The sequence below is a fragment of the Chelonoidis abingdonii genome, chromosome 1 (genome assembly GCF_003597395.2).
Source record: "Chelonoidis abingdonii isolate Lonesome George chromosome 1, CheloAbing_2.0, whole genome shotgun sequence".
Classification (NCBI taxonomy): domain Eukaryota; kingdom Metazoa; phylum Chordata; order Testudines; family Testudinidae; genus Chelonoidis; species Chelonoidis abingdonii.
The window spans coordinates 7702985-7716451 of record NC_133769.1 but is presented as its reverse complement, the minus strand read 5'-3'; the positions used below and the strand labels follow the sequence as shown (position 1 = coordinate 7716451).

Genomic DNA, 13467 nt, shown 5'->3' with positions numbered 1-13467 from the left:
TCTACATATAAAATGATGGGGTCTAAATTAGCTGTTACTACTGAAGAAAGAGATCTTGGAGTCATTGTGGATAGTTCTCTGCCATCATCCACTCAATGTGCAGCGGCAGTCAAAAAAGCAAACAGAATGTTGGGAATCATTAAGAAAGAGATAGATAAGACAGAAGATATCGCATTGCCTCTATATAAATCCATGGTATGCCCACATCTTGAATACTGTGTGCACATGTAGTCACTCTATCTCAAAAAGGATATATTGGAATTGGAAAAGGTACAGAAAAGGGCAACAAAAATGATTAGGGGTATGGAACAGCTGCCATATGAGGAGAGATTAATAAGACTGGGACTTTTCAGCTTGAAAAAGAGACTACTAAGGGGGGATATGATAGAAATCTAAAAATCATGACGAGGTGGAGACAGTAAATAGGGAAGTGTTATTTACTCTTTCTCATAACACAAGAACTAAGGGCCACCAAATGAAATTAATAGGCAGCCGGTTTAAAACAAACAAAAGGAAGTACTTTTTAACATAACAAACAGTTAACCTGTGGATCCCCTTGCCAGAGGATGTTGTGAAGGCGAAGACTATAATGGGGTTCAAAGAGAACTAGATAAATTAATGGAGGATATGTCCATCAATGGCTATTAGCCAGGATGGGCAGGGATGGCGTCCCTAGCCTCTGTTTGCCAGAAGCTGGGAATGGGTGACAGGATGGATCACTTGACGATTACCTGTTCTGTTCATTTCCTCTGGGGCACCTGGCATTGGCCACTGTTGGAAGACAGGATACTGGGCTAGATGGACCTTTGGTCTGACCCAGTATGGCTGTTCTTAAGAGTAAAGAGGGAGTTCCAAGGAGATTAGAGGCATACATGACCCCTGCAAAGAGGACAAGTGTGCAGAAAAGAAAGTATCAAATAATCCGTATATTATGGAGAGAAACTATGCAAACATCTGCTACATTCAAGGTACAAACCATTGTCACTTCCCCAACTTGGAATATTACGGTATCTCCAGAATTCAGCACGTATACTTACATCCTTAAGACTTGGTGTATTCCTATCCATGTATGCTTTCTTGCCATCCTTATGCCATTATGTATGCAAATCAGGAAAACTGCAATAGTTGGCTCTTGAGTGATCCAAAAAAGGGGGAATTTTGTGATTTTTTTTTCAAAATTTCCACCCTTTTCTCAGAATTTTGAAAATCTGAAATGTCAGAAGTCTGACAGTCTTGCCTAGTTTTATAGCTATCTGAAAAACAGGGATGAGGAAATCATGAAAAATTCACTCACACTGTCCTTATTTCTTTGTAATTTTAATGTTCTGTCAAAAATTTGAAAAATTTCAGCCACTTTATTTGCACCTGACATCTATTCCTTGTTTTACCAAAGTCTCCCCTCTTGCTTGAGAAGAGAAGGCTGGGAGTGGGGACCCACCTGTTCCCAGCCTCAGTGTATTTGATGACTGTTGATCAATTGCTGCCCATATTCACTAAAGGTAAGAGAAAATGTAAGAGGCTTAATCTGCAGCAAGGGAGATCTTGGCTAGATATTAGGAAAAACTTTCTAAGGACAGGGAGAATTAAGCTCTGAAATAGGTTACCAAGAGCATTTCTGGAATCTCCATCACTGGAGGGCTTTATGAATAGTTTAGACAAACACCTGCTAGGGAAAGTCTAGGTATACTGTGTCTTGTCTCATGACAGGAGTTACATTTCTGCATTAATGATCAAGAAATGCACAGGTGGGGTGATAGTGTAGCAATATGAACACCTTATGACACTAAATCATCAGCTGTAGATCAGCCCAGCTCCAATCTACCCCAGGGAAAGTCACAATCTTCATTATCCCCTGCAACCTGTTTTTTCCCCCTACATTATTAATTATACAAACGTGTAATTAAGTATCTGAGTGGGCAAGATCTCTTCTCCATAGACACCTCACAGTGTAATAAGGGCTCCAAGAGAGGCTGGTGACAAAGCTTTAAGAGTCGTGGGCACCTTGGCATTCTCATCAAGAACAGGTGAAATGTCCTGTAGCGAGATGATGGCTAAGTCCCGCTGTTTTTCAAGACAAATTCGGCGAAACTGCAGTTGAAGTGGGAGAGAGCCGAAAGCAGGACGCGAAGTCCGGGGCTAACGGTTTGCGTCTGTGAAGCAGGAAAACACCAGCTCAGATCTAATCTTTAGAAGGGAGGGGGACCCAGCCCAGGGTGTGGCCACTTGTGCGTTTAGGTAATTTACAAATAGGATCCTTGCTGGGAAGAACCCGATCGTTACAGCCCGGAAGCAGCTGGGGTTGTTTTGTTGACAGATCCGTTGTAACTTGGGGGTGAAAACAGTTTGATGGGCGGTGTCGGCTTCCCCCACCCCAGGGATCGGTGTATAAGATTCTCGTGCAGATGGAGAAGGCTCAGACGCAACCTTTGCCTTTGTTAGTCGGCGTGTGCAGCGCCGGAGTCAAGGAGGGGGCTTTTGCTCGTCACTTGCTGAATGTCCAAGAACACCACCTCTGGCAATTTCCTCTCCCTCTGACTAGTCTGGCCGGGGAGCTGGGTGTCTGCTAATCAATGTTCCTCCAGCCAGCAGGCTTTCTAAACCCCTCTTCTGGGACCTGGTGGGATGGGGTCAGGGGGTCTAGCTTCCCCTTTGATAACCACGCCTCTCCCCACACGAATCAAAACACCGCTGCGGTTTATGCTATGCACCCCCCAAGGAGCCCAGTTAAGATAAATCGCCGTTTCCCACTGCGCCCGCAACTCCCCACCGCCCTCCTTCAGACTAGACCGCATGGTGCGGCCCTGGGACAGCCCAGCCAGGGGGACAAGCGACAGCGCAGCTCGGCCTCCTTGGAAGAATCCGGATCCGTCCAACCCCCAAAGCGGCGCCACCGCTGTCGCTCCAGAAGCATCCGCGACTCTGTTTCCCTATCCACCTCCTGGTACATCCAGAAGAATCCGAATCAAATAACACGGGCCAAGAGGGGCCACCAGCGCCGTTCAGAAACGGTGCGCGGCTTGTCTTTCCACCTCCGCTTTGCGGGGTGCAGAATTTGCTAGTAGCCCCCTCAACCCCCTCCCTAAATCCTGCCCTGGGAGCCCCGCTCCTCTTTTAACGCAAGGTTTGAGTCCCGCTCGCTGCGATGGAGGCAGCTAGAGAACCGACAGGGAAAGTCCAGCGGGGTCACTCCTGCTTGCAACAAAATGTGTCCAATTGCAAAGGACTTGAAAGTTGTGTGCGCGCGGGGAAGGGGCTGGCCGGTGTCTGTTGCTTCCTCTAACGAAGCTCTCGGGGCTCGTAGCGTGCTGTTTTTGCAACGGATCATACATAGGGTCATGTCAAAGCCTGGGAGACACGTGGAGGCGCGGCGATCTGATTAAATTCCCTTTTATCCATGCAGCTGGGCACGCATCTATCCTAGATCTGGCTGCAAGTTTCATTGCAAGGAATAATGGAGCAAGCAATCCTAAAATAAAGGGGCAAGGGTGGGAAAGGAGCGGGAGGGTAACACAGATCTACTTAATTTGCTGTTTTAGCAGTGCCCTGCACAAAATCCATCCTGTGCAGCACAGCCCACTTCAGTTGCAGACAAGTGTGTAATAATCTAAACTAACCAGGACACATCGGGGGGTGTGTGTGTATGGAGTAGAAGCTAGTTAATTTTTTCCCTTGTCAATTGCCCCTCACGTAGAGTTTCTCTTAAGCCTAGCCCTCTCCCCAGCTAATTGAATTTATTGCACCCCGTGATTGCAATCTTTGGGGGTGGGTGGGAGGCGGGATTGCAACCCACTATAATTGGCAAAGAAAACCTTGCAACGGCTGGAAAAGGTCATTGAAGGAGTTGGCTGCAAAAATATAATCTAAAAAGAGTGGCAGGCATGCGCAGTGCGAGGATGCCATATTGGAATGAGTCTGTAGTAAGTGAGAGAGGGAGACGGATCGCCTCTTCTGAACTGAGCTGAAGGGTCTTTGCCATTTTAGACGCTGGGGGGGAAAACTTCACCCAGGTAAGACAGCGCGCCAGGCGTATTCCCTTAAGCGGCCGAAGTTTTGATCTGCCAGAGGCGATCGTGTTTGAGCCGCTGGGTGGACAGGGGAGCTTTATGTTCAGGTTTATTAAAAGGCGGAAAAAAAAAAAGCTTGGACAGAGGGTGAAAAAAAAAAAGCTGGCGTGTTTTTCTTAAAAATTTAAGCGAGCAAGTTGTTGCAAAGTGGTTGGCTCGGCGTGTCCCTGGCAGCGCTTGAACGTACAGATCTAGAGACTCGATTCTAGATACCTGCACTCAGGGTGCCTTTTTTTTTTTTTTAAAATAGTGTGATCGCCTTTCTTTTGCAATGCATTGGAGAGTTGTCTTGGGCAGGGTTTGCAATGCATGTGCCATTCATCGCATGCAGTTTTTTGGGGGGTTGCCAGGGGGATTTTTTTTCCTTTTGGAGCGTGCCACATTTTAGATACATGCACACCCTCACTCTTTTTTTAAAGTAATATCCTGTCATTTGGTGCTTTCCTGATATAAGCTCATGTGACCGCCTTTCGAATTTACTAGACTGCTCTATCTCGTAAGAGAGTTATTTTGTGTATGTGTGTGTGGGGGGGGCGGTGTTTTTAAATTGGCAGAAAATACAAAATGTGTGTGCGGTTTTTAAAAGCTTGAAAGAGGATGAGATGCCACATTTCCCAGCCCTGATCCAGATATATTTTTTTTCTATAGAGCTAGAGAACTGCGGTAAATGAATATTTATAAAGCTTGTCAGTTTCAACATGGCGGGGTAAGGTACCTTTAAAAACTGAAAATAAACATTTAGAGATGGGGAGGAGAATAAAACTTGGGGTGCTACGTGTTTGATTCAACTCTGCTTTGTTGCCCAGGGAGGTGCTTTAGCAAATTAGACGGGAAATAGAGTGGGGATCATGTCCCAGTTTTTTCGACTGCCAGACTTAGTGGTGTGAAAAGTACATCACACAAGGCAGAGCAACCAAAGTGTGTGCGGGGTGTGCGTGTGAGAGAGAGAGAGTGCGCTCGGGAGAAACCATCAAAAGAGGACCTGGACTCTGGCACCAAACGAGGTTGCTTTAAATGCCCAAACTGCAGACAGGCAATGAAAAATAAATGCGGGGAGACACAACAATAATTTATTTAACATTAAAACGAGGCGAGTCCTAGGATGAGACAATCTTTCGGAGCTTCTGGCAGCTCTGCTGGCAAGCCTTTTCGGATCAGCTAGCTGCAGTGAACCGGTGCGGTGTTCTTCTGTTGTTTTTTGTTAATAATCGGGGATGAAAAAGCTCTGTACATCTAGCTGCGTGGAGATTTGGCTGTTTAATCGTTTATCCTCAGAGGACGAGGCACGTTGCAATAAAATTTCTCTTTGCCCAGGGAGCCTTTACAAAGCAAGGATCCAAACGTGAACCTGTAGTCTACGGAGCATGCAAATCGGAGACTTTGGAGGGGGGCAGAGAAGTGGTTTGGAGGAAGGAGTTGTGCGTCCTCTTTCCTCGTTCCTAATTTGAAATGCATTTCCAGGCGGGCAGGGGGAGTGGAGGAGGCAGGCTGGTGGAAATACCAGAGAAACTTCCTTGTTTCAGTCCAGGCAACATTTTTGGTTGCCGTTGTTTGATGTTCAACTTTTTTTTCGGCCAACCGTCTGCGGCGTGGTTGAGGCCACTGGGGGAAAGGAAAGCACCGCACCCTATCCGCGTGGGCACTAATGAGAAGGGATCATCGTTTTAAGAGAGGGGAAGGGGGGAGGAGAGAGATCTGGGGTCTAATTTTGCTCTATGCCTTAGAGTTGCGATTCACAACCCGCGATGCTTGCTAGCGGGACAGCACCCGTGATTAATAAGAGACGGTGTCTTCTGTGTTGCGACGCCAACAGAGGTCCCCTTTTGCAAACCACTGCTTCTCCCCCCCGCGTCCACACAAGTTTTGCTGCCTGACGCTTCGACTCCCAGAGTTGGGGACGAGGCGATCCGGATCTGGCGATCTCTGGTCAACTTCAGTGGCGCGGCGCTGCGGGCTGGTGTCAAGTGAACCCGCCGCTGGATGAAGGGCGCGCAGTTGCGGCGCCGCGTGAATGAATCCACTCCGGTCTGGACGGCGTGGCAAGAGATCGGTGCATTGACAAGCCCCCCGCCCGGCCCGATGCCGCGGCTTTGAAGCTCCGTCCTTCCCAATCCGCTTTGCCTCCCTGTGGCGCTCTGGAAACGCTTGGGAGCGGCGAGAGCTGGCAGCTCCGCAGAAAAGCAACTCCCCCGCCCCCCGACGGTGTCTCCTGATAAACGGGCTGAGAGCAAGCCGGGAGGGAGACCTGTGCGGGATCGCAGTCCAGCCAGTACGGTGGCAGTCTCCCTTCCCCTTTGGCTTCAGAGGATCCCATGAAAAGAATTTAAACCCGGCCTAAAATGGCTCTTTCCTTGCAAACTGCGAATTCAGAGGGGACCACCTCCCTTGCACTCACGTGGCTCATGACACGTTTGAGAATTAACTCTAAATCCCCGAGATCGGGGGATTTCGAGTGTTATGTATCCATAGTGTATCGTGGATGGATGCAACTGTACCGTGCAAGGAGATCAGGTGATCGCAGCCGAGGTGTAGCCCCTTGACTGTGTGTGTGGTGTGTAGGAGGAAAGGACTGAGCCCGGAGGCATTGCAAGCTCCAGACCCTGCCTCCACCGACCGATCTGCCATGCAAGCAGAATCCTCTGTGCAAAATCCATCTCTTTCTGCTGAGGCAATAAAGAAACACATCAAGAGGTTCTTCATTTAAAGGGGCCGCTTTCTCCCAAAGCACTGTATGGTGCTTTATGTTTGGATGGAGGATGAGCTTTGCTTGGCTACTCGTTCAGTTCCCTCAGCTAATGGGTTCCCAAGAGAGAAGGGGAGGGAGATCTTGGAAGTATTTTTTGGGACTGTAAGAGCCTCAAACATTCTTCCTTGCGAGGATAAGCGCTGAACTGGGATGCTGGGGGGAGGGGGGGAATTGCCTTCAGTGGTAATTGGACTGGAAGAAAAAGTGTAAGAATTTTCTTTGGGAAGATTTAATTTCTCCTGAAATGTCCTTGCCAATTATCTGAGCTCTCCTCCTGTTCCCTTTGGTTAGAATAAACATGCGCATGCAAATCCTCTATGTTGCATTTTGCCTGCTTGCCACTTTTTAGGTTCTGAAATGGTCCCCAAGTGGGGGTGGGGGAAATACACGCAGGTGCCACTGTTCTCCTGCAGTAGATGGTAACTGTGAAACACATTGTCAGTGTATTATTTTCTTCAGCTAGTCCAGGGGTTCTCAGACTTTGTACTGGTGACTCATTTCACACAGCAAGCCTCTGAGTGTGACCCCCCCCCCTTATACATTAAAAACACTTTTTTTATATATATATATTTAACACTATTATAAATGCTGGAGCAAAGCAGGGTTGGAGGCTGACAGCTTATGCCCCCCCATGTAATAACCTCCTGACCCCTAGTTTGAGAACCCCAGATCTAGTCAAAGTGTTGTTTGACAGCTTCTGGAGTTACCGCCTGACAAGTATCCTGTTGGGTAGATAATAGGTAAAATGACACTGCGCTCTATCTCAGGACTGGAAGGGACCCTGAAAGATCATTGAGTCCAGCCCCCTGCCATCACTAGCAGGACCAAGTATTGATTTTTGCCTCAGATCCCCAAGTGGCTCTCTCAAGGACTGAACTCATAACTCTGGGTTTAGCAGGTGAATGCTCAAACCACTGAGCTATCCCTCCCCTTGCTAAGGTAAAATGCCCATTGACTTGTCTGGGAGCTTTGTCTGAGTAAGAACCACAGAATAGAGGGCCTCACTATGGTGTGATATGATCTTTGATCCTGTCCACATGATCACACACACACCCCACACTGATCCCTATTGTGAGTTTGTGTTTGTTCCGTACAAAGCCTTTCAGTTTTCTAGCCTTGGATGTGAAGTTTATTGTCTGTGTCCATCACACCCTATTGCACTTCTGTTGCCCTTCCACCCCCTTGTCGGTGTCTTGCAGTACATCACCACAAATGTCTGTGTGGAGGTTGTCAGGCTGCAGGTGGGTTCTTGGGAGGTTTACTGCAGAGAGGAGCAAAATGAAATATAGAGCCGAGGCAATGGCAATGTAATGACCCAGGTGGCTCTAGCAAACATTCATATAAAGCTGATCTCTTCTCACCTAAAGGAGGCAGAGCACTGATGCCAGCTCCCTTCAGCAGCAAAGAGAAATAGGTTATAGGGTGACCTTTTTTTGAAGCAGCTGTGGACATGTGTATAATGTGATTATTATTAACTAACCCATCTTTATTGAGCAGAAGCTAAGATACAGTGAGCAAACAGAATCAAGTAGCATTTTTATCCAATCTTGGCAATTGTCACCTCTTCATTAGGTAAAGAGGGCTCAAATGTAACAGGGCTAGAGAAGGCTTCTCTGTTTCCGCTCAGGGGATGTCTTTGTTGCTGTTGTTTGATTGCTTCACTGTGGTTTGCTTTCTATAGGTGAATGAATTGGGTTGCTGCTCAGATGAACAGGAATGTGGTTAATTTATAAGATCAGCGATGCCAAGTGTTGGCTGTCCGTAAGAGTGAGATTTACAGCTCCAAAGAGTGAGTTTCAAGACCAAAGAGTGAGACTTTCTAGGTGGTGTTTTAGGTCATTGCTTATGACTGAGATTCTCATCTTTGTTCCTTGGTGACATTCAATAGTCCAGGTTTTTAATCCAACCGGCATTTAATAGTTTGTTTTAAAATGTACACTGCTTAATACTGCATATGCAACTCTTAAATATCCTAATTCATACTAAAGTCTAGGGCACGTGAGAATTCTATATGCAATTCAAACAAGTGGATTTTAATAAAAATGATTTGCTAGTTGGAACAAAAACCTGGATGGTTGGAGATCCCTGAGGACCAGAGATGATAACCCCTGGTTGAGGCACACAGTCAGTGGACAGGACAAGACAAATATTCGGAAATAAACTTTTCATAGAAACCTAATTAAAAAGAAAACTGTTTTATCAATATAACAATATGTTTGGTTTGCATATCATGTTGTCATAGTGATCATCCATTTGAAAAATACAGTACAAATATTTGGTTTGTATATTACTCATATGACATTTACAGTAAACTAAAATAAACGGATTCCAAAATAAATAAATGCAAAATATATTAAAATTAAATAATTAAAACAGGACATTACGTGAATGTAAAAATAAACAAAGTAATTACATTTAATTAATTTGAAACTAACCATAGATAAAAGATTCAGATTCCACATTTCTTTTAATATGTAATTTGGTTTCATATTTTAGTCGTGTGCTTTGTTTTAGTGCCAAATGGCCCTTTTGCTGTTTTTATAACTTCTTTTGGTGGCTCAAACATGAAACATGGCTCAGGATTTCGAGCTTCAAGTAGATAATAGAGTGCAGTGTCTAGTCCGAGGTGTGCTCTGAATGGTGTCTTATTCTTTTGAACAAGACTCAACACTCACTCACTCAAATGCAGGAGATGAGAAAAACTAAGCTAAGCCTGGAAATCCTGGAATGGGAACGTAAAACCACTAGGGCTTTTGACATTGCTAAGATATGACCATACAGCGTCCATCCTATATTGCACATTAGTGCTATCTCTGTCAGTCTGTAGTGCTGCCTCATCCCATACATACCTGTTTTCTGCCTCAACTGGCAATCAACAAACTCCTCTTGCAGCTTCTCTATCTCGGGTGGAGAGAGATTGAACATGTGCTGGTATCTGCCAACAAAGTGCTTAAGTGCAGTTTCCTCAAATCTCAACCTTCACAAATGCTGCCATTGTTAACATTTCATCATTCCAAGGGAGCGTCTCTCATGCATAGTTGGCTGCGCTAGCATAAAATGCTCTGGCTGTGCAAAAGAACTTTGTTTTGCAAGAGGACTAATATTCCCTTTGCGCTTCTAGCTTTTGTACAACCTGTTTTGTGACCAAATCTACAAACACTGTTTGTCTCTTTCAGCACCTGAGTAAAAATCTTTTAAATCTTTAGCTATTTACTCAAAATGCATGAGATAAGTTTAGGAATATGTGTGAAAGTGAGATGGCGGGCTAATGAGTGAATCTCTCACCCAATGAGTGAGACTTGACATATCTGAAGAGACTTTTTTAAATAGATCATATACCCTGAATTGAAGGAGGTGGAGGGACTGTTCTAACAAAGCTAATAACTTTTATGCTAATAATAGAGTAGGTCTAATAACTTTTTTATGATAAGATGGATTCTCAGTGTGAACACTTAGTAAATGAAATTGCATTTAAATAGATTTGAACAAATGATATCTAGAGATTTTCTTGTAAATAAGACACTATTCGTTTGCTGTTTTGTAGAGAGTACATTTGATATTAGAGTGAAACCAATGATCACACTTTAATATTAAGAATACATTTATAAATGATAGATGTTATAAGCATGTTGCACACTAGTATATGTTCCAGATGGATGCAAGAACATCCGTAGAAGGCATTATAAATGGTTGTATAGGCAGGCCATGGTTGTAAGCAGCTATTGATCTGTTGGGCTAATGGCTTTTTATTACAGTATCGTTTATTTAAACTTTGTAAAGTACCCATAGTTAAAATAGTACCAAGAGTATATATGACTGCTGTGCTAGAAATAATGTAACAGGACAGTATTTCATGTCTATTTACAAGCCTTTGTTGGCTATATATCGTGTTAGCACCTGCAAAAGGATAGAAAATGGTGATATCTGTGTGTTTTGTATGAAAATTAAAAGCCTGCAGAGATGGGAGGAAAAAAGTAATGCCAGCCCATTGTTATCTAATCAGATGTAACTGAGTCCCAGAAGAGTTCTGAATCATAGCGATCAATGTTGCTAACTGCTGAAAGGACATAGAGATTTCAAGAGTTCAAGAGCATGTGGAACTGAGCTGTATTTTTAACCTTCAGTCCTCCTAGTTTGCATTTTCCTTTAGAGGAAGTGAGTCTTTTGTTGACATATCTGTTTCCAAAGGTGGCATATAAGATTTTTTTCTTCTTTATAACTTGATACCAAGAGGAGGTGTTAAGGACAACGCAGTAATCTCCTTCTATCGCTGCTGCACCAGTAGTAAGCACTAGGTCCAATACCACTGAAAGGATAACATCAATCTAAAGCTAAACTATTCCTTATTCTGAGCATCCCATCTTTTTTCTTCCGTCAGTGGGACAGTGAGCTCTTAGACCCTGGGCAGTTTTCATTCCACGGCTTGTATAGTGTTAAGCACACTGTTGCCACTCAAAGTAATGTTTTAAACAGTATGATCCCTGTCTTGCTGCTAGAAAAGTGAATGCCTTTTGGCACTCGGATACAATGCTCATGAGCCACACAAGTATCTAGTCAGTCAAAACTCTCATTGGTACTATTTCAATCAGTTAGTCAGCCCAAAAGTGTGCCGGGTGCCTCCTAAATCAGAAAGCAATCATGACCTTTGCCCCGAAGAGCTTACAAACTAACATTAGACACAATGTAATGAGAAGGAAACTGCAGCAGGGAGGCGATGAGGACGGAAGATAGGTAGTGTAAGTAGGAAAGTGGCTCTCAAACTTTTTTTTACTGGTGACCCCTTTCCCATAGCAAGTCTCTGAGTGCGACCCCCCCCCCCTTAAATTAAAAACTTTTTTTATATATTGAATACCATTATAAATGCTGGAGGCACACAGGATTTGGGGTGGAGGTTGACAGCTTGTGACCCCCCATGTAATAACTTTGTGACCCCCTGAGGGGTCCCGACCCCCAATTTGAGAACCCCTGAAGTAGGATTATGTAGTTAGTCAGTGAGGATGAGTCAATGGCATGATATACTAGAGACAATATCTTTTCAATGACTATCTTAGTTGGTTAATTTCATGTGAGTGTCACAACAGAAGTGAACCAAATTAAGAGAGGGCCTCGTAGACCAGCTGAGGAGGGGTATGCAGGCTGGTGTTTTGAAGATATTTTAGTGAGAGGCAGATGAATGAGATATTGAGGCTGGTATTGCTGGTGGGGCAGAACATTGGGGAGGACATAAGACATGAAAAGGGCAGGGTTGGAAGAGGAGGAGGAGAAGTTGTTGAAACTTGATGTAGTGGAGGAGGGAGAGTCAGGGGAGCAATTCAAAGAGTGGGGGGTGTCAAAAATGACAGGCATGGAAGGTGATCTTAACAGCTGTGTTCTAGATGAAGTGAAGAGATGACGCGTGTGTGTAGAGAGAGGCCATTTTAAAAAATAAAATGTTCATTACTCATGTTACCCTTTAAAACAAACAAAAACCTACACTGAGGCAGCAAGGGTCTAAATGCTGCAGCTTACAATAGTAATACAATTTACAAACCTTGTGGTGATTACATTGCTGTAGTATAATTGTCCATCGCTATGACATTGTCACATTTCTTGGGGTAACATTCTGTATATTATTTAAATAATTTAAAAACCTCGCTCAGGTTTCTGCACTGCATGTTTACTCTTTGCACTTTACTCAGACTTGGGCAATACAAATAGGCAAGTCAGTTTCACTTTGCTCTACAGAACGTTTCTACTCAATTTCATTTTCTGGATCTCATGTATTACTGGCTCAGTGGTACAGGTGTTTGAGTGGCAGACCCCAGAGCTGGCGCTAGGCATAAGCAGACTAAGCCATTGCTTAGGGCCCTGAGCGGCTCAAAGGGGCTCACTATTCACGTGGTGGTGGTGGTTGTGTGTGGGGGACAAAATATTCCTGCTGAGGGCCTCAGATGAGCTGGCGCTGGTTCTGGCATACCCTGCGGGGGAATATAGAAATGCAAACAAAAGACTGTTTCACAGACCTCTAAAAAAAATCACAGAAATATTTCTACTAATATTGGGCTTTTACAAAACCCAAATTTGGGATGTTAACAAAATATCCCTTCAAGGACAATTTTGAAGAGTGTATTTATACCATCTCATATTTTTAATAATAAAAAATGAAACCTATAAAATTAACCAGTAGCCAAAAAAATAAAAAGGACATTAAAATGACAACTTAGACTGAATGTGAAGCCACTTAGAAATGAGCCAAGCGCCCGAACTTTGCAGTCCTTACTCAGACAACTAATCCTTGGTCACATGATTAGTCCCACTAGTGTCAGTGGAGTGACTGGTATAGGAAAGAACTACTCACACGAGTAAAAGTTACAATATCTAGTTCAACCACAGGTTATTGGTCTCTGGATAGTGTATATTTACTTAATAGGGAAGAGTAATTCCCTCCATTGGAAATTATTGGGTAAAATTCAGTAGCTTGTGTAATGCAGGAAGTTAACATAAGAGTGGCTGTACCGGGTGAACCAAAGGTCCATCTAGCCCAGTATCTGTCTACCGACAGTGGCCAATGCCAGATGCCCCAGAGGGAGTGAACCTAACAGGTAATGATCAAGTGATCTCTCTCCTGCCATCCATCTCCACCCTCTGACAAACAGAGGCCAGGGACACCATTCCTTA

The 13467-nt window shown here is 44.4% G+C and overlaps 1 protein-coding gene across 4 annotated transcripts in view; it reads left to right on the top strand.

Moving 5' to 3' along the window:
- Positions 1–3868: 3868 nt before the first annotated feature.
- SFMBT2 (Scm like with four mbt domains 2) overlaps positions 3869–13467 on the top strand; it is a 214327-nt gene continuing 204728 nt past the window's right edge. For 2 of the 4 annotated variants that reach the window (XM_032773318.2, XM_032773316.2), the window contains exon 1: positions 3869–4007. The gene's annotated coding sequence lies outside the window, so the exon portion shown is untranslated. The remainder of the gene's footprint in view (positions 4008–13467) is intronic. The other 2 variants (XM_075063858.1, XM_075063851.1) reach the window with 2 other exon arrangements.